The sequence below is a fragment of the Canis lupus genome, chromosome 7, assembly GCF_011100685.1.
Source record: "Canis lupus familiaris isolate Mischka breed German Shepherd chromosome 7, alternate assembly UU_Cfam_GSD_1.0, whole genome shotgun sequence".
NCBI lineage: Eukaryota > Metazoa > Chordata > Mammalia > Carnivora > Canidae > Canis > Canis lupus.
The window spans coordinates 77,059,730-77,084,866 of record NC_049228.1 but is presented as its reverse complement, the minus strand read 5'-3'; positions in this window follow the sequence as shown (position 1 = coordinate 77,084,866).

The window sequence follows — 25,137 nt, the reverse complement described above, 5'->3', positions numbered from 1 at the left end:
GAAGGCGGGTGTCAAGTTGCTCAAAGGCAATCAGGCAAAGACAAATTCTCCCTTACACTGCCTTTTGTTGAACTCAAGTTTTCAAGGGATTGAATGATGCTCACTAACACTGAGACAGGCAATCTGATTTATTCAATCTACCAACTCAAATGTTAATCTTATCCAAAAGTACCCTCCTAGACATACCCAGAATAATGTTTAATTAAAAATCTACTCACTCCATGCCCCAGTTAAGCTACCACATAAAATTAATTATCACACAAGTCCATATGTGCAATGAACTCTTCTCTAAGAAGGAAACTTTTGGTCAATTATACTTGAACATAAGCAGGTGTATCCCAGTGTGTTGATCATCTCTTCATTTGTCTTCCTGAACTACACATTATACAAGATTGCCTTTGCCTATTTAGATTTCTTCCCTATATTTTAATTACCTTTTTCTCTATCTGACTCCTCTATTATTTTTCTTCTAACTTCTAGAAATTATAGTGTACATCAGTCCAGAGCACAGTCTACTAAATGTTATGCTAAAATTTTATTTAGACCACCTAATTTTGTCCTAATATACCAATGGAGATAGTGATCACAGTCATACAATACCCAGAGCTCAAAAATCAGAGTTCCAGCATAGAACTTCAAATTATAATTTCCAGATTTTACATGATCCTAGAACAATTAAAACCATGCACACATTCACACACACACACACAACCTATTTCTGGAAGAGGCACACTTTACACACCCACCTAATGCCTTTCCCTCTAAGCCTGTTCTTCTCTTCCAGAAGGTTCTACTATGACCTGATCTGAGGGAGTCAGAGCAGTTAGAGTCCTCAGGTTGGGATGCAAGTTTCCATAGCCACTTGGGATGTTAGAAAAATTCCCCTTTAGTCTCACCTTTCAAACCTGATTCACAAAGAACAGATTCCATTATAACTTGACCCTGCATGCAACTGAAATCAAATATGCCAACATTCCAAAATGGATGAGCTTCTATTTTAAGTGTCAAAACTATGTGATTGTCAGTGGGTATTTTATCTTATTTGGAACCACAGGATAAGAAGAATTGGTGTAAACTAGTCTGTTTTGCAAACGGTTGTGTAAATTACTTGTTAGCAATTACTTTATTTATTAGAGAAGCTTGAGGTTTCTAGAGCAGTACAAAGAATTCCCATATACTTCCTCTCATCTCCCCCCAGTTTCCTGTACTATTAACAAATTATTAGTGTGGTACATTTGTCACAATTGGCAAATCAATATTAATACATAATTGTTAAATAAAGACCATAGTTTAGGGACTCCTAACTAGAGTTAGGGACTCAGCGGTTGAGCGTTTGCCTTGAGCTCAGGGAGTTATCCCGTGATCTGGGACCAAGTCCCGCATTGGGCTCCCTGCAGGGAGTCTGCTTCTCCCTCTGCCTGTGTCTCTGCCTCTCTCTCTCTGTATCTCTCATGAATAAATAAATAAAATATTTTTAAAAAAGACCATAGTTAATATTGCCACACATTCAATGTTACAGTTACATGGGTTTTGCCAAATGTATATGGTCATATAACCACTATTATGGTATCAAACAGGATAACTTACTCACCCTAGAAATCCACCTACTCATTCCTCTGTTTCTTCCCAAAACTGCTGTAAACCACTGATGTTTTTACTGTCTCTATAGTTTTGCCTTTTTCCAGAATGTCATATAGTTGCATTCATATAGTTAAATCTTTGATTTCTTCCATCAGAGTTTTTATTGTTTTCTTCATATAGATCTTACACATATTATGTTAGATCTTTCTTTAAGAACTTGATTTTTTCGGTGCTAATGTAAATGGTATTGTGTTTTTATTTTTTTTAAGATTGATTTATTTATGAGAGAGAGAGAGAGAGCAGTGGGTGAGGGGCAGGGAAAGGGAAAGAGAATCTCAAGCAGACTCCATGCCGAGTGCAGAGCCACAGGACTTGATCTCACAACCCTGAGATCACAATCTAAGCAGAAACCAAGAGTCAGATACTTAACTGACTACACCACTCAGGTTCCCTAGTGTATTGTGTTTTTAAATTCAATTCTAGATGCTCATTTCCTATAGACAGGAAAGCAACTGATTTTTATACACCACTTGGTCATGGTATATAATCCTTTTAATATGTTGCTTAATTCACTTTGCTAGTATATTGTTGAGGATTTTTGCATCAATGCTTATAAGGGATATTGGTCTGAAAATGTTCTTTTCTTGCATGTCTTTGGCTTTGTTATCAAGGCAATGCTAGACTCATAGAGTAAGTTAGGAAATATTTCCTCCCTTCACTTTTTTTGGGAAAATTTGAGAAGGATTGGTGTTAATTCTTCTTTAAATATTTGGCAGAGTTCACCAATGAAGCCATTAGATCTGGCTTTTCTTTGTCAAGAGATTTTTTTATTACTGATTCAATCTCCTTACTAATTACAGGTCTATTCAGATGGGTTGTTTAGCCTTGCATCCTGCTAACTTCCTATAATCACTTATTAGTTCCAAGAGTATTTTCATTGATTCCTTTGGATTTTCTACATAGACATTAATGTCACCCTTTTCAATGTTTTGTTGTATTTGTGGAAAACTGAGAAGCCAGGCCTACTCACCCAATTGCTACAGCCACCTATGATGCTAGTTACCATCATACTACTAGATGGTACTAGATGGTACCATCATACTACTAGATGCAGTCTGGTATCAGTGATGTGTTAGCTCTTTCAGCCATTAACACATTTGGTTAAAGGCAGTGAACTAGGGAAAAGATATTTCAGAAAAGGAGGGACAATTTGAACATGGTACAGAGTACAGAGAGGAATATTCGTGTGTATGATCAATTGTGGCTTCCTGGAAATTGTTTAGTGTGAGGATAGGAGTGGGGAAAGGGAGGAGATTATACCAAGAAGGGATATAAGAGACTACAAAGAAGGAAAGATGAGAGATGGTGGAAAGAAAGTTTAATATTTCACAGTAGCCGAATTTGTGAATAGTAAACATTTGCACATGGTTCTACAAAATTCTGGGTTCCTACTCTTCCTTTATAAAATTAAATTGAATAGCCACTGCACCACAGTTCTTTAATATCTGTGATATAAATCAGAAAAATTATCCAAAATTTGAAAATAACATTTTAGAAAGTGGAAGTCATGACTTTTAATGTCTCTTGGCATGATAACCAGGCAAGGATTGTATCCAGTATTGCACATAGTACAAATCTTTGTTTCCAGCTGATTCAATGTCCTGGGATTAGTCAAATTTCATTTTAACTTGTACATTGTTTTATAAATATATATTAACTTCTATCCAGTAGAACACATAACTCCAAGGGTTTGTTACCCCATGGAAATTAATTAGTTTTGTATCTAACCAACCAAGTATTCTTATCCTTTAAACAACTTAGCTTCTCAAATGTTCCTTTAGTGGGTCATGGCATCTTACAGTTTCCCTCAAATCTTAGTCATTTCAGGCTGCTACAAGAATACCATAGACTGGGCGATTTCAACAGCAAAGCTTTATTTCTGATAGCTCTGGAGACTGGGAGTCCAACATGAGGCTACTAGCATGGTCAGGTTCTGGTGAGGGTCTGCTTCCTGGGTTCCCCATATAGGAAAGAGAGACAGAGACAGAGAAAGAAAGGTGTAAGAAAGAAAGCTTTCTTTTGTCTCTTTGTATAAGGACACTAATCCCATCCTGAAGACTCCATCGTCATGATGCAGTCACCTCTCAAATGCCCCACGTGCAAATAATATCACACCTGAGCTTTGGATTTCAACATGCGAATTTGGGGATGATGCACACATTCAGTCCACAAAGCTCATTATTTAGTAAGTTAAATAAAATCTTTGATACATATACTCCTTTTATATCTACATGAAAGTCATGATTTTACTCTTTTGAAACTTGAACTGTTTTGAAGGTCCATGAAGAGGCCCAGGTAGACTCACTTGACTGAGCCAAGTGAACTGTGCCCAAACTTAGACCAGGCCTATGAAATGGACAGCATGGCTTAAGCCCAGATATCTTTTCTTGGCTTCCCGAATAAATCCAAAATAACAACAGAAATTTTTCTTCACTGACTTACTTTCTATTTGTTTTTTCCCTTTCTAATAATCTTGCTTTGCTTTGGTTTTGTTTCTGGTTCATATATGGCTGCTAAGTTATTCCCATTGGTAGCAGCAATGTTGGAGGATTTGGTTTTATGGTTTTACTATATGATACTGTCGGATGGATGATGTAGATATACTTCCTATTGAGTGAGAGATGATAAAGAATGCAGTCTGTTCATCTTTCTTCCTCTACCTATCTATTTGTGTGCTCAAATCAATCAAGAATTTCGTGCTTGCTTGAAAAAGCTCTTATTTGAGATTTGAACAGGTGAGATTTTGTGTTTCTACATTTTTAACCTGTGGCTGAAGGTGTAGAAGTAAAACTATAACCTTTCTATATATGTCTGTGTGTCTGTAATATGGGAAGGTCTTTGATTATCACGTCATGAGTGTGAAATATTTTCTTACTATCTGAAATATTTTCTTACCACCATAATCTTCTATTATGAGGTCTCTTAAAGGATTTCTGTTCTGATTGGTTAATAAAGATAAATAAGCACTTATATAAATGTAATAATTCCAAATATCACACAAATTAAACAGAATTTCTAATACTTCAGATGTGATATACTTTTAGGAAAATACACATTTTTGTAAAAACTGTTGCTTCAGAAATGTCTTAACATATCCAAGTTTATATAATTAAGATGAATCTTTGGAAAAAGCAGTCTGGTTTAATAATTTTGGCTTAAGAAAGAAAAACACAGCTACACGTTTTTTCTCTGCTTGATGTTAACTAGAATACAGGTGTATTCTTCATAATACTTACACTTGTTTTATGTTGAATCTTCCAACCTTTTATATTGGCTTATTGATCAAAAAGCAGTCACTGCTGTTACTTCGTGTTTTAGACTATGGAAAACATAAATTTGTATTCAAGTAAATTAAATCATTATTCTAGAAAACATTGTCAATCAATAATAATTAAGTTTTGTAAAATGGAAGTTCAAATAGTCTGAAATCTTTAGATTACTTAACTCGATTTAATATTAAATTAATGTAATTACTAACTAATCTTTCTATGCCTAGACAATTTCTGAGTAAACTCAAATCCTGAGACCTTACTAAGCCTAAGTTAAAATTACATACTTTTACTTCTTATTTTCATATGCTATAATGTCACATTAATAAAGCTATTCATTTGGCCACTTTGAAAAGGAAGAAAAAAGATGTGTTTCCTTATATGTATTTGTTGCTGAAATATTGACACATGACAGATAGTTCTTAATTTTCTACCTCTCAGATTTATCTTATAATAAAAGCTCATTACTTTGATTAAAAGTTATGACAAATACAGGTAGGTGGGACTTTACTATAAGCAATGGTAATAGAAATACAACTGAAGGTCAGAGATACATTCTTTTTTGATCTGTTCTGATTTGGCAAACTAAAAGGAGAGGAGAAGAGTAGTGTCTATAAGTGTCTGGTTATTTCAGAAATATATCTGAGGGAGTATAGAAAGTTGCAGAGGATTTGTTGAAAGGAAATTTTTGTTTGCTTGATTTATAATAGTGAGTCTATAATAGTGAGTCTGAAAGATGAAATAAAATGTATTAAAATTTTGACAAAGTTGGCTTATTTTGATGGATTTACTCATAGAGGAAAAAGAACCTTGTGAAACTTTCACTGTGAAATATGTGATATTAAAACTTGAACTTGGCTTCTCTCTATTGAGATGATTGATTTAGCTTAGAATTCGTTAAAGAGATTTTTTTTTAACCTTTCCTGAAACCTACTTGATTGGAAAGATTCCATATTTCTCTAGAATAATTTTTGGTTTACTTATGGTCCTGATGAGTATTAGCCAGTTTTGTGTCTAAGCCAGGGATCTTATCCTTCTATAAATGCCTTTTGAACTAGTCATGGCATCTTACTGGACCCCTCATTAGTCAATGAGTAAAATAAAATCTTGACCGGTACTTATTTCACATTTGCCTGAGAGTCATGCTTTTATAATTTTGAAAATTATACTTTAACATTTATTACTAATAAGGAATTAATATCAATAAAGAATAATTAAATCCTTGATTTTCTTTATAAGGAATGGGTCACGACTGAGCCTGTTTTGAGACATATTGGGAGCTTAACAGAGCCAGGCTGTTCCAGTAGCTCCCACAGGGGCTGACTAGGCTTGCACGTGGATTGTGGAAATGAGAACAAGTAGGGAGAAACCTATAGATTGACAGCTTTGGCAGAGACACAGGTGTCCCACAGACAGCCATCCCCACAGTGAATGAAGTCAGTGAGGAAAAAGATAACTAGTCAAATGACAGCAAAGACAAACTGCGTTAAAGGTCATATACACTCCCAAGGTTCCCAGACCAGCTCAAATGAATTTTATAGGGGTTGGAGTCTTTTAATTAGTATGCAAGAGAAATGTCATTTTATTGGTGTAGTGGTGACCCTAACTTATACTCAGATCAATGTAGCCTAAAGAGGTCTAAAGTTAACAAGATTTCACAATCAATTCCTCGATATGAATTAAACAAAATGTACCAAAGGTTCTAGGAAGAGCAGTAGTCTAAGAACTAGGACTTAGTTTGAGCTTCACCTCTCAGTAGCTACAAGGTTTAGGCAAGGTTTCCTGAGACCTGGTTAACGAAATGGAGCTATCTTCCCTTATGGCATTATAAGGTTGTCATAAGGGTTACCCAGGTGTACATTTATTTGTCACATCTATCCATGTGACATAAAAGCCAGTACTTACATTGCACTTAGTATGAGCTAAGACTATTCTAAATGCTCTGTGTACACAACTCATTTCATCTGCACAGTTATCCTAAGAGAATGTAACAGTATTGTCACCATGTTATGGAAGAAGGGACTTGCTCAAGCTCATGTGTTTTATCTTGATGGAATCAGGATTTGAATTCAAGCAGTCTGTCTACAGCTCTCATTTCATTGTGCTGTGTTTGACAATGGAAGCTCCTTACCCTTTTGCAAAGGCCTATGCAAATGTAGAAAGTATTATTTTTTCTACCTTCCAAGAACTCATAATCAAATGGAGGTAGTAGAGTCGGAAATACATATAACCTGGGGCATGACATCACAAAGAAAATCAAATTGACTGACCCTACCAACATATTCTTATCAACAAGGTTTTGTTAATTTTTGTTTTCTGCCATTGGTTTTATGATAATATGCTTTACCTTTTTTTCCAAATATAAAGTTGCATAAAATTGAGTGCACTTTTTCTTTCTGTCTGTCTTTTTAAGAAGATTTATTTATTCATGAGAGAGAGAGAGAGAGAGAGAGAGAGAGAGAGAGGCAGAGGGATAAGCAGGCTCCATGCAGGAAGCCCAACGTGGGACTTGATCCCGGGACTCTGGGATCACGCCCTGAGCCAAAGGCAGATGCTCAACCACTGAGCCACCCAGGCATCCCATGAATGTGCTTTTTTGAAAGATGCATGCCCCATAGAGATTCTAATGAGTATCCCTGGGAGAGGAGCAACCCACTCCTCTGCTCATGCAGAGAAGCAGACCTTCATATCATATGTTGATATGTAGTTTCAGGGGTGGGCAGAGAAGAAGAGGAAGCAGCAATCTGAAATATTTCAGAGTAAATAACAGCTTTGCATTTGTAAAAGACACATGCCCAGTTCTACCTATGGCACTAGGCACTAAAATTAGACATTTTTTAGAAAGTTTTAAAAAAAGAGAGAGATGCATGCACTTTTGCAAATGGTCTCCAGATGGGAACATTGGCACTCAAAGACAGACTGCACACTTGGCATAGAACCAATTCTTTGAGGCTAGCATTGATGTTGGCCAGGCTTTCATGGGGCATACACATCAGCCTAGTGCCACTGGATGAGATCCAGAAATGTAGATTACTCCAGTCAGCCTGCCACATGCATGCCCATCGATGGTCGCAGCTCTGGAAGGTAAGGACTGACAGGACTTCCATGAACTTGCTACCAAGGATGCTACTTTAAGGACCATCTAATATGATGGCTTTCATTTCTATGTTTACAATTTTAGCTTTTTTTAGTCAATTCTCTGCATCCCTGCTTTTGTGATACCTAAATCATAAATAATGACCTTTCTCTTGTAAATGAGTTTAAAAGACACTCAAATATTACTTCTCTCACAGGGTTAGGAGTCCTTGTCCTTCATCTGCATTCTCAATGCTTCTGCTTCCTCTACTCCTACAACCATGTTCAAGACTAGTCAAAATCTTAGGTGGGAAGTGCCAAAGGAGCTTGATGGAGAGTTAGGTCACTTAGAATATGAGTTCTTCCATGGTCTTGGGACACAGGTCTTAAAATCAGGTCTTTGCCTTTGCAATGGCTGAAAGTGTCTTTTGTTCATCTATACTCTTGTTTACTGGTCTTCTGGACATCACCACTCCCATCACAAGTGCATCTATGGCCCAACTATCTTCCATCAAATTCCTCCAAAACCAGCTGCCTAGGCTCATGAGCTTTGGCTTTCTCTAGTTTCCATACTCTGTCCTTTCCTCATCTGTGGGAAGGACTGTCCTGATGGGTTCCCTTGCACTCTCTGGGATTGGGTCTATGGCTTCCTTGGCCTTGAGATCGGAGCTTCACTTGCTTTCAACTTTGGCAGTGGAAGGAGCTCCTGAACTGGGCTCTAGTCAAGGACTTAGCATCCTCTTTAACTCTAACCACACCATGGCTACTATATCCCATGATATGATTCAACTAGATATAAAATATTACTTGATATTTTAAGTTCTTACAACCTCATCATAATTTCATCATAAAATTGATTATAAATTATTATTAAAAGAGTCAGTTCCTATCAGAAAAAGATCTAATCCTGCCTCATGTGGTTTGTATAAAAAAAAAGCTGCCAGTGCTACTGGCACAAAAACAGACACATAGATCAATGGAACAGAATAGAGAATCCAGAAGTGGACCCTCAACTTTATGGTCAACTAATATTCGACAAAGGAGGAAAGACTATCCACTGGGAAAATGGACAGTCTCTTCAATAAATGGTGCTGGGAAAATTGGACATCCACATGCAGAAAAATAAAACTAGACCACTCTCTTGCACCATACATAAAGATAAACTCAAAATGGATGAAAATGTGAGACAAAGATTCCAACAAAATCCTAGAGGAGAACACAGGCAACACCCTTTTTGAACTTGGCCACAGTAACTTCTTGCAAGATACATCCACGAAGGCAAGAGAAACAAAAGTAAAAATGAACTATTGGGACTTCATCAAGATAAGAAGCTTTTGCACAGCAAAGGATACAGTCAACAAAACTCAAAGACAACCTACAGAATGGGAGAAGATATTTGCAAATGACGTATCAGATAAAGGGCTAGTTTCCAAGATCTATAAAGAACTTATTAAACTCAACAGCAAAGAAACAAACAATCCAATCATGAAATGGGCAAAAGACATGAACAGAAATCTCACAGAGGAAGACATAGACATGGCCAACATGCACATGAGAAAATGCTCCGCATCACTTGCCATCAGGGAAATACAAATCAAAACCACAATGAGATATTACCTCATGCCAATGAGAATGGGGAAAACTAACAAGGCAGGAAACCACAAATGTTGGAGAGGATGCGGAGAAAGGGGAACCCTCCTGCACTGTTGGTGGGAATGTGAACTGGTGCAGCCACTCTGGAAAACTGTGTGGAGGTTCCTCAAAGAGTTAAAAATAGACCTGCCCTACGACCCAGCAATTGCACTGTTGGGGATTTACCCCAAACATTCAGATGCAATGAAACGCCGGGACACCTGCACCCCGATGTTTCTAGCAGCAATGGCCACGATAGCCAAACTGTGGAAGGAGCCTTGGTGTCCAACGAAAGATGAATGGATAAAGAAGATGTGGTTTATGTATACAATGGAATATTACTCAGCTATTAGAAATGACAAATACCCACCATTTGCTTCAACGTGGATGGAACTGGAGGGTATTATGCTGAGTGAAGTAAGTCAGTCGGAGAAGGACAAACATTATATGTTCTCATTCATTTGGGGAATATAAATAATAGTGAAAGGGAAAATAAGGGAAGGGAGAAGAAATGTGTGGGAAATATCAGAAAGGGAGACAGAACGTAAAGACTGCTAACTCTGGGAAACGAACTAGGGGTGGTAGAAGGGGAGGAGGGCGGGGGGTGGGAGTGAATGGGTGACGGGCACTGGGTGTTATTCTGTATGTTAGTAAATTGAACACCAATAAAAAAAAATAAATAAAAAAAAATCAAAATTAAAAAAAAAAAAAAAAAAAAAGAAAGATGAATGGATAAAGAAGATGTGGTCTATGTATACAATGGAATATTCCTCAGCCATTAGAAACGACAAATACCCACCATTTGCTTCAACGTGGATGGAACTGGAGGGTATTATGCTGAGTGAAGTAAGTCAATCGGAGAAGGACAAACACTATATGTTCTCATTCATTTGGGGAATATAAATAATAGTGAAAGGGAATATAAGGGAAGGGAGAAGAAATGAGTGGGAAATATCAGAAAGGGAGACAGAACATAAAGACTCCTAACTCTGGGAAACGAACTAAGGGTGATGGAAGGGGAGGAAGGCGGGGGGTGGGGGTGACTGGGTGATGGGCACTGAGGGGGACACTAGATGGGATGAGCACTGGGTGTTATTCTATATGTTGGCAAATTGAACACCAGTAAAAAATAAATTTATAAAAAAAAACAAGCTGCCATTATTGAACTTGAAACATTTTTACTGTTTGATCTATTGTTTGTGCTATAGATGAGGATTTCAGACCATTTCTTACTCTCTTCCTAGAGTTCTTGTTTCCCTGGGAACACTTCATGAATAATGGTGTGGTAAATACCAGGGCAGCTGGGGCTCACATTTCAGATTCTATTATTTTCTTCCAACCTGATAGAAGATGTTACTCTTTTCATGATTCATGGACATAGGGAATATTTTATTCTAAGTATTTGACTTCCCAGAACTGCTGTAGCCCATACCACCAACCACTAAAAATCCTACTGAGGAGGGTACATGCTGAACAGAGAACCTTACTGGCAACATTGTTCATGACAACCTGTGTTGAGATCAGAAACCTCATAGTTCTCTGTCTGAAGATGACATCTGGGAAGTGAACATTTTCTCTAGTTGTGCAAGCCATATCTTCCCACTTCTTTATTTTCTACCTCATTTAAATAAGATTGGATTTTTAGAAATATTTTTGCTATTTCCTTTTAGAAATGAATATTGGCCTGTTTTTTAAAAATTAAAATAACTTAGAAGTACATAAAAAAATAAAAATAAAAATTAACTATAACCCACATTCACAGATGATTACTACTCATAGTTTGATACATGTTTTTTCTACAATTTTTCTATATATCAGTTTATAAAATACTCTATCTTTTGTCAAAAGCTTTTCATTGTGCGTTTTCCATTGAACTGTTTCTTTCTTTGATTACTATATTTATAGCAATGTTATTTGTTAGGGATAAGTTTTATTGGTCATGTATATTTTAAATATTATCCATCTTTTTCTTTGAACTTTGTGGTGTGTTTTGTTTGCCTAAAAGAATTTTAAAATATTTACAGAGTCAAATCTACTGTTCATAATTTTTCTGGCTCTGGCTTTCCTGGCATATAAGGAAAATTCTTTTCTACTCAAAATGTTATGAAAATATTTATGCTGCATTTTAACCGTTTTATTGAGATATAACTCACATAACATACAATTTACCCAACTAAGCATGTAATGCAATAGTTTTTAGTATATGTAGAGAGTTGTGTAACATCACCACAAGCTAACGTTAGACTATATTCATCACTCCAAAACAAAACCCTAGACCCCTTAGTGAATTCCCCATTCCTCCACCCTTCTAACGCAAGGCAACCACCATCTACTTTCTGCTTCTGTCGATGTGCTCATTCTGCACCATTCAATATAAGTGAAAACATATAACATATGATGTTTTGTGACTGGCTTCTTTCACTTCGCATCATATTTTCCAGGTTTTTTCACGTTGCGGCATCTGCTGGTACTTCATTCCTTATTATTATCAAATAATACTGCATCAAGTGGATATTCAACATTTTATGAATTCACTGATTGAAGGATATTTGATTAATGATTTATTTATTATGAATAATTCTGCCAATGGCATTTGTGTACATGTTTTCATGTGAAAGTATGTTTTCATTTCTGTTGGGTATATACATAGAAGTGGAATCTCTGGATCATAAGAAAGCTATATTTACTATTTTGAGGAATGGCCAAACTGTTTTCCAAACCAACTATATCATTTTACATTCCCAACAGCAAGATATGAGGGTTCAAATTTCTCTTCTCCAACGTTGTGACTGTCTTTTTGATTACACTCATCCCAGTGGGTGTGAGATGGTATTTTGCGGTTTTTCTTTGCTTTTCCCTAATGACTAGTGGTGTTGAATATCTTTTCATGTACTTATTGGCCAGTCTCAGATCTTCTTTGCAGAAATGTCTTTTCAGATTCGTTGCCCTTTTTTGCTTTTTCCAGAATGTCATAAAGAAGGATCAAATGATGTGCAGTCTTTTTAGATTGGCTTCTTTCCCTTTGTTTTTTTTTTTTATAAGATTTTATTTATTTATTCATGAGACACACACAGAGAGAGAGAGAGAGAGAGAGAGAGAGAGAGAGAGAGAGAGAATGGCAGAGGGAGAAGCAGGCTCCATGCAGGGAGCCTGACGTGGGACTCAATCCTGGGTCTCCAGGATCACACCCTGGGCTGAAGTCAGCGCTAAACCACTGAGCCACCAAGGCTGCCTGGCTTCTTTCCCTTTGTAACATGCACTTTAACACTCCTCCATAGCTTGATAGCTCATTTCTTTTCATTGCCATTGTATACAGGTACCAGATTGTTTTACCATTCACCTGTTAAAGGACATTTTGGCTACTTCCAGTTTTCAATCATAAGTAAAGCTGTTAGCATTTTCTTGAAGATATTTTGCATCTATGTTCATGACAGACATTATTCTCTAGTTTTCCTTTCTTGTAGTATCTTCATCTGATTTCAATATTGAGATATTACTGGTCTCCTAGAATGAGTTAAGAAGTGTTCCTTCTGGACATATTTTTCTCAAAGAGACTAGAAAATTGTTATCATTTCTTCCTAAAGCATTTGGCGGAATTCACCAGTGCAACCATCTGAGCCTTATGCTTTGTTTAGTGGGAGAATTATTTATTCAATGTCTTTAATAGAAGCTTATTCAGATTATCTATTAATCTTCATGTGTTTTGTTGGCTGTGTGTCTTATTAAATCGTTTCATTTCATCTAAATGATCAAATTTGTGAGCTTGGAGTCATTCATTGTATTTATTATATTTTAATGCCCATAGGATCAACAGTAATGATCTCTCATTTATGATATCAATAATTTGTATTTTCTCTACATTTTTTTCTTGTTAATCTAGCTGGAGGTTTACCAATTTATTGATAGTTTCAAATAACCAACTTTTGGTTTTGTTGGTTTTCTATATTATTTTCCTGTTTTCAGTTTCCACAATTTCTGCTTTACTTTTTATTATTTGTTTCTTCTAACGGTTTAGGTAGGCTTAAATTGCTCTCATCTCTCTAGTTCTCTAAGATGAAAGCTTAGAGTATTAATTTTAGATAATTCTTCTTTGTTAATATATACATCTAATACTATAAATTTCCCCCTAAGTATTGTTGCCACTGTATCTCACAGATATTATGAGTAGTATTTTTATTTTATTTATTCAAAACATTAAATATTTTCTCTTTAGATTTCTTCTTTGACCCATGTGTTATTTAAAAGTGTGTCGATTAGTTATCATATCTTTTGGGATTTTCTAGTTACCTCTCTATTTCTGATTGCTGGTTTAAGTCCATTGTGGCCTAAGAACATACTTTGTATGATTTATATTCTTTTAAATGTGTTAAGGTGTGTCGTATGGCCCAGAATGTGATCTTTCTTGGTGATTGTTCCATGTGAGCTTGAGCAGAATGTAGTCAGATAAATAACCTACAAATATCAATTAAATCACGATTGTTGGATGATGGCTGTCAAGTTTAACTGTATTCCATGCCCATCAATTTAAGGACCACTCTGCTGACACACTCCGCTTTTTCACCTGTTCTTTTCTTCCCTCCTACCAGCTAAAATCCCATCCCTGGATATGTTTCTACCTAAATGTTAGCAGTGAATTATTGCTAAGAGATTACAACACAGAACACTGCTACTACCATGAATTCATGATCTCCAGCCTCAAATAGGAACAAGTACTAGTTATAAGTCTCCCTAATAACTGTTTCCAATTCTCCAGAAACTAATTAAATGTTTTCTTCAAGCTTCTCAATTTCCTAGTACTTTCCCCTCTCACTCTCACTGAGTAGATAAAGTAGTGTTACCATATGAGCATGGCTCTAACCTCTCTACTCACAAAGCACAAATCTATCTTCACCAGATGCCTCTAGGGAACACAATTTCGGTGAATGATACTACTACCTAGTTGCTTGAGCCCAACATTTCAGGATCACTCTTAATTTCTTCTGTCTCCTTCCTCTCCACCCCAATCCCTCATCTAGTCTACACCAGCATTTTACTTTCTTGTTCCCCTTCTCTCCTAACCCTGTGATCACTCCTCATTCTAAGCTCTTCTTTCTGTTACTCACACAAGTGTTGAAATGGTCCATTCTCTAGACCTTAACCAAAGAGTCTTTAAAATGCAAATATAATTGTCAGCACTCTCTTCTTATCACAAGCCCTCATACACCCCCACCCCCATCTCCCACTTCTACACACACACATCAGAGATTTTCCATTTCTCTTAGAGTAAACCTTGAAATCTCTATTCTGACCTCCTGGGCCCACAGCTGGGTCCTTCCTACTCTTCAGCCTTATCTTTCCCCATGCCCCTCACTCCTCCACATTACATCCACATTTTCTTTTTCAGTTCCTCAGACATATCTGTTCCCTTGCCACAGGACTTCCATGACTTTGTGCTTGGCAAACTAACCACTTCCTCCTTTTATCTCCTCCACCCCACTCCTCCTTTTCCACCATTCCCCAGGGAAACCCATCATGTATGTACTTACAGCCCTGCCTGACTTCCTTTCAGCCCTTCCCTCTGTTGTAATTTTACATTCATTTGAGTGGTCAGGTGATTACATTTTTTCTTCTCTTCTTGTGACAGGGACCATGATTGTTTTTGTCCTTTGAATTTCCTGTGCTTGTCACATTAGAAACAACCAGCAATCACTGGTAAAATGACTCAGTGAATCAATTCTAGGTTTCGGCCAGGCTGAAGTAGCCTAGTGCCTCTGCTGCTCCATTTTGGGTCACTAATATGGTTCTATGATAGAGCTGTGGCATATCCCAGGGTTTTCTTCCATCCTGATATGCCTAAGCCAGTTTTAAATATGCCCCTCACTCCTTGTCAGAAGGTAGTCGTCATCATTACATCATCATTCCTTTTACTGAGGAATGCAAAGTACAGTGCTAAGTACTCTGTAGGTACCATTTATTTAAGGCCTATAGAAATACTATGGATTGGGCTCTATTTTTATCCCTAGTTTTTTTTCTTTTTTAGGAAACCGAGGTGCAAAAGGTCAAAATTTCCCCAAATATCACACTCTAGCAGAGCTGTGATTTGAAGTCTGGTTTTGAGAGCCTGTATGCTATTGTACCTATTTTCCTTAGAAGATGGTAAGCCAAAAATTATAAGAACAGTAGACTTTTCTGAGAAGAAAAAGAAAACACAGTGTAAATAATTTTAAAAAGCTATCTTTACAGATATATATCTGATGATACTAGGGGTTCTACAAAAGGATTTTTGCAACAGTAAGAACTAACCTGTGTACAAATAATTCATTTGATTCTGGCAACAATTTATGAAGTTTTTTCCTTTCTGAAACAATAGATGAACAAATAGAGAAAATTGCTTCCCAAGGTCAGTGAGTTCTATGATATCTATGATAGCAAGGGAATAATATTCCTGAATCTACTTTTTTGTGTCCAACGGAACAGTTGCTTTCCACACTCCCCATGCTGCCTTCCTACCTTAACAATAGTGACTTATATTTTAAAATTTTCCAAGGATGTTCCTGGTTTTTTTTTTAATATACTGTTTGCATCAGGTTTTATTAGAGATTCTCATGATACATTTTTTGAGGATATAATCACTTGTGTTATTAGCCATGATTTTCATGGCTCACTGTCCTTCTTGTCTTTCAGCCTCTGCCAACATTGGATTTAGTTGAGAGAAGAGGTCACCCAAATGACCCTCCAGAGGCCCAATCTTTCCAAGACGTCTGTCCTCTGTTCCTCAGAGAGGCTATAAAACAACACTCGAATGCCAAAGAGATTTTGGCATCTTTCTCAGTACTTAATAACACACAGGCTGCCCACTATTCCTTGACTCTTATCTTTTTTTTCCTGGGAAAAACTCAGCTATTTTGCTCAGTGATGTGAAGCTATGATTCAAGAGAGGGTGGGAGATACAGTTAATATATTCTAAGAAATGTAAAACAGTGAAGATTTTGGTGAGATCTCCCCTCAACATCTATTTGTATAATATTGTGAACATGATGGGACATTTGAGAAGTCCATTGCTTGTTCTGTGAATTTTGAAAAACAATTTTTATTAATTTATATGTTAACGTGGAATAATTTTCCCTTGGACTGAACGATATAGTTTGGTGATCTCAGGATGAGGTGTAAGGGCTTGTTGTATGACTGCCAAGAGGTGTAGTAAGTGACCCTTGTTCCAATTCCACAGCATAGAGAGCAGGAATGTATTTGGATCTGGCTGTGTTAGGCTGGCAAGCTGACTGATAGATGAAAGGTTAGGTCATGCTTGCTTGTATGCTAATGACCATATTGCAAATTATGCATCTCTGAGATTAATGAAGCACATCTGGCCCAGGTAGATTGGTCTTTGGCCTGTGTCCATGTAGGACTAATTCAGGATAAAAGATGTAAAGGAGATCCTGTTACATTTGTCAGTCATACAAAAACAAAAGTGATATAGTGGACCTGATTCAGAAGACCTTGATTCTTAATTAGACTCTGTCAATTACAAGCTGTGGGTTACTAGTAACATTATATAATTACCTGGAGCCTCATTCCTTACCCTACTTTACCGATAGGGAGTAATAAGTGGAACAATACATTTGAAAGTAACAAGTAACTTAAAAAGTATAAGAAAAAAAGAGATGGGGATCCCTGGGTGGCTCAGCGGTTGAGCATCTGCCTTCAGCCCAGGGCGTGATCCTGGAGTCCCGGGATCGAGTCCCACATCGGGCTCCCTGCATGGAGCCTGCTTCTCCCTCTGCCTATGTCTCTGCCTCTCTCTCTCACACACATGAATAAATAAATAAAATCTTAAAAAAAAAAAGAGATGAAAGGCTCTACAAAGTATCATTCAACAAATTATAATTATTCCATCTTTCCAGATATGTGCACAGGTACCAAACAAAGCCTATAACCTATCTTGTCTTTTTAAATTATTAATAATCTATTTGCCAAGTAACATATGAATCCAATTATTTTGGTACAAGATTTCAGCATTGCAGATCCCACTAAAGTTCCTTTGACCACCATCTTCCATGCCAGTCCTCTCCCCACAACCATGCAGTCTCATCACACCTTTTCTTTGAAAGCTACAAACAATGGTGTGTTCTTGACTTAATAAGTAGATATGGCACCCCAATAATACTTTGTATTAATTTATTATTTTAACATAATTATCAAATTGCAAATTCTCTCCTACTTTCCTTTTCTATACAATAAAGTATCTATCTCCAAGGTCATAAAGATTCATCTCATTATGTTGATGTGTTTTCCATAATAGGTATATATCACATTCATCTTGTATTTTATTGCTGTTTGGGTTTGGTTATTTTGATTATTTTTTGACTCCTTACCCTTAAAAACTATGTCACAATCATATCTTTATATATGTCCTTTTGCATGTGTGTATTTCTCCAGATTAGATACAGACAAGAGGAAAATCAGAGCCAGAAGATGTACATGTAAATGATGGAATACTACTCAGAATAAGAAATAATGAAATCTTGTCATTTGCAACAACATGAATGGAGCTAGAGAGTGTTATGCTAAGTGAAATAAGTCATACAGAGAAAGGTAAATACCATATGATTTCACTGATGTGTGGAATCTAAAAAAAGAAAAAAAGAAATACACACACAAACACACACAAACCAGAAGCAGTGTCATAAAGACAGAACAAACTGGTTGTTGCCAGAAGAGAGGGAAGCGGAGAAATGGGCAAAATAGTTAAAGAAGATGAAAAGATACAAACTTCCAGTTATAAAATAAGCAAGTTTTGGGGTTTAAAAGTACAGCATAGGGAAATAGAGTCAATGATATTGTACTAACTTTGTATGGTGATGGATGGCGACTGCACTCATCATGGTGAGCACTGCATCGTGTATGGAATTACTGCATCACTATATTGTACACCTGAAACTAGTATACCATTTATGTTAACTGCAGTAAAAAATTAAAAATAAATATACAAACAGAAACTGCTAAATTCATTTGGAGGGTGCCAAATTACATGTTCATCAACAATGTGTCAAAACCACCAATTTCTCCACATCCTAAATGCATCAAAGTGTCAAAGTCTTTAGTTATTCCAATATGGTAGGTGAAAAAAAACAGAATCTTCTTGTTACCTTAGTACTGTTGATTCATAAGTTGAACATACTCTATTTTGTTTATTATTTATTTTGTTTCTTAAGTAGACTTCTTTTAAAAATTTTTTAAATTTAAACTTAATTTAGTTAACATATAGTATATTATTAGTTTCAGGGGTAGAATTTAGTGATTCATTATTTGCATGTAGCACCCAGTGCTCATTACATCACATGCCCTCCTAATGCCCATCACCAAGTTACCTCATCCCCGCACCCCCATCTCCTCCAGCAACCTTATATGCTTCCTAGAGTTAAGAATCTCTTATGGTTTTCCTCCCTCTCTGTTTTCATCATACTTTTCCTTTCCTTCCCGTATGCTCATCTGTTTTGTTTCTTAAATTCCACACAGGAATGGAATCATATGGTATTTGTCTTTCTCTGACTGATTTATTTCACTTAGCATAATATCCTCTGGTTCCATCCATGTCATTGCAAATGGCAAGATTTCATTCTTTCTGATGGCTAATATTCCATTGTGTATATAGACCACATCTTCTTGATCCATTCATCTGTCAAGGGACACCGAGGCTCCTTCCACAGTTTGGCTATTGTGGACATTGCTACTGTAAACATTGGGATGCAGGTGCCCCTCAAATCACTGTGTTTGCATCCTTTGGATAAATACATAGCAGTGCAATTGCTAGGTCATAGAGTAGCTCTACTTTTAACTTTTTGAGGAGCCTCCATACTGTTTTCCAGAGTGACTGCACCAGTTTTCATTCCCACCAACAGGATAAGAGGGTTCCCCAAGTAGACTTCTTTATATACATAAGCCATATGTATTCCAAGATTATTTACCTTTATTTTAAGTTGAATGTAGATATCCCTTATATAATCCAATACAAATATTTTGTCTGTTGTCCATATTATTCTCACTAGTACTCTGTTTTTTTGCACTACTTTCTCTTTGTGTTGAACTAAATTAAGATTAACACTTGGCAAAATTGTGAAACAGGTACAATCATTAGATATGTTTTTCTTAAAAATCTCTTTCCTGGTTTAATAGAAATAGTGCATGAAAAAGCAGTACTTTGTTACTTATGTACACACTATGGGAAACCCCAGAAATGGCACTTTATGATAAAGACCTGTTGACCTCTAATTTCTGGTTTGCTGGTATCATTTATCAAAGAGTGTGCACAATGTGGGTCATTTAAATGTCTTTTCTTCTCTAAAATCCAGGGATGGAAATTATAATATGTACTCCATTCAAACTGATTTAAAGAATGTAGCTGAGCTTGATTGTTTAGGACAACATTTACAGCACACAAATAAATTATAATAATGTGGTTTTTAAAAGTGCTGAAGTCCTAGAAAAGTGATTGGCCTTTAATTGCTCTCATATATTGAGAGAAGGGGTTCGGTGGGATATACTAAATGGACTTTTGACTTAAATAAATGGAAAAAATGGTCTAAACACAGTCTATAAGTGGTAAAATGTTGGTAAAATGGCAGCTTCCATGTGGAAGCACTCTGTCAATGAAAAGTAGCATGTAGTTGGTGATTATCAGCACTCTGTGCATCTGAATCAACCAGGATGCTTTTTAAAACACAGATTCTGTAGTCCACTCTTGAAGATTCTACTTCAGTGGCTCATGTTTAGAACACAGGCAGATAACTACCTTTGTCAAAAGTGATAATCTCTGACTCTAGTGAAGGCTTCTATCCCAACATTCTAGCCACCTACCTTCTGATTATTATCATATGATTATTCCATTGGTGAATGAAATCAAATTCCTACCTTTCTGTCCAGACCTATCTTTCTTATTAAAAGCCCTGTTTTGCTGGGACACCCGCACCCCGATGTTTCTAGCAGCAATGTCCACAATAGCCAAACTGTGGAAGGAGCCTCGGTGTCCATCGACAGATGAATGGATAAAGAAGCTGTGGTCTATGTATACAATGGAATATTACTCAGCCATTAGAAACGACAAATACCCACCATTTGCTTCAATGTGGAGGGACCTGGAGGGTATTATGCTGAGTGAAATAAGTCAATCAGAAAAGGACAAACATTATATGGTCTCATTCATTTGGGGAATATAAAAATTAGTGAAAGGGAATAAAGAGAAAGGAGAGAAAATGAGTGAAAATATCAGTGAGGGTGAGAAAACATGAGAGACATTTAACTCTGGGAAATGAATAAGGGGTGTGGAAGGGGAGGTGGGTGGGGGGTTGGGGTGACTGGGTGACGGGCACTGAGGGGGGCACTTGGCGGGATGAACACTGGGTGTTATGCTATATGTTGGCAAATTTAACTCAAATAAAATTTTTTTTAAATAAAATAAAAACCCTGTTTTCTTCCAGCCATTCAGACATGAAATCTTGGATCACTCCTGACTTATTGTACCCTGCCCTGTCATCTGATCAGTTTCCAGGTCCCACTGATAAGACTGTCATAACAACTATCACATCTACTCCTTTGTCTACTACTGCCATCATCATTAACATCCTCAAAGTCATGCATTAGATGATCTTAGCACATCACATCCACTGCAAGATCCCTTCTTAAAAGCTCAATTACAATCATTTCACTTTCCTGCTCTAAAATTTCCATCAGTTTCACATAGTCTACATTTGAACAAGAAAGTACAAGTTCTTTGGTCTAATGCTTGAGATTTGCTGCAATATCTTTCAGAAGTCCTCTCTGACCTTCTATTTCTCTACCCCTTTATATATGTCCTATAGTTAAGTTGTACTGTGTGTTGTCCTCAGAGTCTATGCTTGCCATCACCATGATTGTGCTCACACTGCTCTTTCTCCCATACTACATGACCAGCCTACCTACCCTGGAAGGAACATGTCTCCTGCAATCTCCCATCTGTGTGCATTCGTCAGTCTCCGAGACAGACTATAAGCCCCACAAAATCAGGGACTGTGTCTGTTTTCCATACCAGTAGGCTTCCAGAATGTGAAGACAAGAGGGTTTTTTTTAATGGCTTTATCTTAGTCATATTTCTTTTACTTTCTTTACAACCATAAAAAATATCCATCTTGTTACTTTATTATCATCAGCCAAGGGTTTCTTCTGTAGCCCCTCAGAAGAGGAGAAATGGAGGCAAAAGTAAGCACTAATTTCTGAGGTGGTAGTGAGCATCACAGCTACCATCTAATGTTTATTCCACTCTCTTCTCCACGGAGTATCAGTAATGTGGTTCCAATAAGTCACTTTGGCTCTAGGAGTGAGTCTGATTGGTAATCCTATTCTCATCAATGATTGTTTGAAAATAAACATATTACCCAATTCTAGTCAGTGGGTATGAGAAGTGGTTTGATGGAGGCTTTGGGGGAAGTTCTTTCTAGACACAAACCAAGCTCCTGCTTCCACCTCAATGGGGCTGTCCATGAACAAGGAAGCATGAGGAACCAATTTGCTGTTATTATGACCATGAAAGAGGACAGATAGGTGATGTGAGGCCATGATTGACAAAACTGACCCCAGCAGAAAGCACCTTGGTCCCAGGTAGCATTACTGAACCAGTGCATCAACCAACTCTGAAATTCAATTTGCCTCTGGACTTCCTAGTTAAATTTAAAGAAGTTTACACTGGGTTTCTGTCACCTTCTGAAAATGTTCTGTATGAAAAAAAAGAGTGGATATATTCCTTTATAATTGAGGTTGGGGCAGCCACTAGGCTCTGTATGTTATGGAAGGTAGAAATTGGGATTCCATTGTAGACAGACACCTACAACCCACTCTTAAGGATCTACTCAAGCTGTCTGTCCTATCTTGCTTGTGTTAATTATCTGTTTTTATGAGCTGTTTTGGGAGGAACATAGGAAACTTACAAACTATAAGCAGGTGATAACTTTCAATTGCTAAGATGGATGCCAAGGGACCAAGCAATTCAGATACATACTTTTATAACTAATACAATCTGAATATTTGAGCTAATACTATTACCACCAATTCATACTTTAAATTGAGGTAGCATTGTAAACTTGACATCAAGAGTTTTTATAACCTTTGTCTAATTTCCTCCAAATTTGTTACTTGAAAATTATACAAATTTTATACTAAGTGCATGTTTCCTGTCAATCTGAGCCTATTGATAGTGATGTTGTCACATAAGAATGCCTGAGGCACTCACCTGGGCCAGTACGTCTTATTGCGGGGAGCCCCAACAAACATGTCCTCAACCAGAGCCAATGTTGGGGCTGGGTTGGCACAATCATTGGGGAACTTTGATCATGAAGGTTTATTACTCAGTTCTAAAGGATGCCTGGGGCCATACCACAAGGTCATAAGTAGAGAGAGAGAGAGAGAGAGAGAGAGAGAGAGAGAGAACAAGCCTACCTGGGCTCTGTCTTAATTGGGGTAAAGAGTGGGGTGCCTGGGTTTCATAGGTTCATTTCATTTTTGATCTGCAAATTTAAAATATTACAGTAGGGCAGCCCTGGTGGCTCAGCGGTTTAGCGCTGCCTTCAGCCCAGGGCCTGATCCTGGAGACCCAAGATCAAGTCCCATGTCAGGCTCACTCCATGGAGCCTGCTTCTCCCTCTGCCCGTGTCTCTGCCTCTCATTCTCACTCTCTCCCTCTGTCTCTCAGGAATAAATAAATAAAATATTTTTTAAAAATATCACAGTAGGAATTAGACCATGGGAAGTAAGATGAGAAGTCACTCACTCAAGTGGTCTGTTATCAAGATTACCCAAGGCTTTCCAAAAAGGGAATTTCAAAAAAAAGGGGAATTTCATGGGTGGGGCTGGCCTCATTCCCTATCCAGTTTTTCAGTGAGTAGCTATGTTGCACAGCTTGCAATATATTTCTTTGGGATGGAGGACTTGACAATCAAAAGCGCCTATGGTAGAGTGAATAATGATCCAGTCAACATTTCCAAATGTTGGCTCTGAACACTAACTAAGTTTGCAGCTTTAGAAGCATGTCTCACAGAAGTTCTTCAAAATAAAGATGTTCAAACCTTATCCAAGACTCTCAAATCAGCATTTTTGAAGGTTTACCCGGTTTTCTGGATTTTTCAATGCTCCATGAGTGATTCTGATGTATGAGTGGGTAGATGGATAAATAAATATATGGTTCTCCACCAAATTCATTGAACTACAATAGATTCTAGTATCTTTCTTAGAAGCACTTGGCTGTTTAGCCCTTCAATGCCAGTGTTGTTATTGTTGCTATTTTCTTTATTAAACATTAAACCTCTTCAGGTTAGTAATTTTGAGATATCATGCTGATCTTTGCAACTTGCATAGCGCCTTCCACACACTAGGTGGAAAAAGGATATGCACAAGGATCTATACCATTTCTTTTGGTATAATTCAAAAGTTTCTTGTCAGCTCGAAGTAAAAAGTATGGGTAGTGCTGATTGCTCTTATCTCCCCCCAATCTTAACATAACACAGCCTGTCTTCCTAATCATACGTGTCACATGCAACAGAGGCAGGCGAATGGTAGTCCTAACCTGCTAGCATAGAGCTTGGGTCAAGAGGCTAGGACAATGGTGAGCTTCCTGGAATGTTTCTAGTTGGAGCTGGTGGAGAGAGAGATTTCTCTCTTCCTGGGCCTGAATATGTTAGAGGAATGTGCATTTACAATTGTTTGTGGTGCATTGCCTGCTGTCTGGAGAGGGTTTATCATTTGCAGTCAGGATAGGGAAGCTATCCCAGAGGCATGAGAGACTCTGAGGTTGTTAGGGTATAAGTGAAAGGTTTGGAAAGCTAGTGCCACCACTGCTAACCTATAGTTTTGCTAAATTCCCTCATTTTCTTTTTTTTTTAATTTTTATTTATTTATGATAGTCACAGAGAGAGAGAGAGAGAGAGAGAGAGAGAGGCAGAGACACAGGCAGAGGGAGAAGCAGGCTCCATGCACCGGGAGCCTGAAGTGGGATTCGATCCCGGGTCTCCAGGATCGCGCCCTGGGCCAAAGGCAGGCGCCAAACCGCTGCGCCACCCAGGGATCCCCAATTCCCTCATTTTCTTGTGAGCCTGATTTTTTTTTTTTGAAGATTTTTGTTTGAGAGAGAGAGTGAGTGAGAGAGAGAATACAAGCAGGGGGCGTGGCAGAGGGAGAAGTAGACTCCCCACTGAGCAGGGAGCCCAATGCAAGGCTTGATCCCAGAACCCTGGGATCATGACCTGAGCTGAAGGCAGACACTTTAACCAACTGAGCCACTCAGGCACCCTTTTAAGCTCATTTTAATTAGGCTTTGTTACTTACAGATTTATACCACATGAAAGAAAAATGGGCCAGATTGTCTTCATCTTAGCTGACTTTATTTTCTGCAAATAGAACATTGAGGACATCCTGATCTTAGACTAAGCTTAAGGAACATGACTGATCACCATGCCACACAAGTAGGTTTGATGTTTGACTGTGAAGCAAAAGAGAAACTAAATTTCTTTACTACTTA